Below are 330 nucleotides of genomic sequence, written 5' to 3' on the forward strand. Positions count from 1 at the left end.
CCCCCCACCCCTGCAACCCATCTCCACTGCTGGCTGCCTTTTCAGGCTCCAGCCACCAAGGGAAGGACATTTTCCTGCAGCCATGGATGTAAAAGAGCTTTGGCACAGTCTTTCTCCACTCTTTACCCCAGCTGGCTGTCCCAAGACCTGGGGGGCTGATGCTGCAGCTCAGGCCCTCCAGCAAACCCCACAGCACCCGCTGTGTGTGGCTGCTGGGAGCAGGAGGCTTTGCCCTGGGGTTGGCAGGGTTTGCCCGGGGCTGCTGGGGCTCAGGTGGGGCAAAGACCTCAGAGGCCCCTGGGTCACATTCCCACGAAGCACACATGGACA

This window comes from Chaetura pelagica, unplaced genomic scaffold (genome assembly GCF_000747805.2).
Source record: "Chaetura pelagica isolate M959 unplaced genomic scaffold, ChaPel_1.0 scaffold470, whole genome shotgun sequence".
NCBI lineage: Eukaryota > Metazoa > Chordata > Aves > Apodiformes > Apodidae > Chaetura > Chaetura pelagica.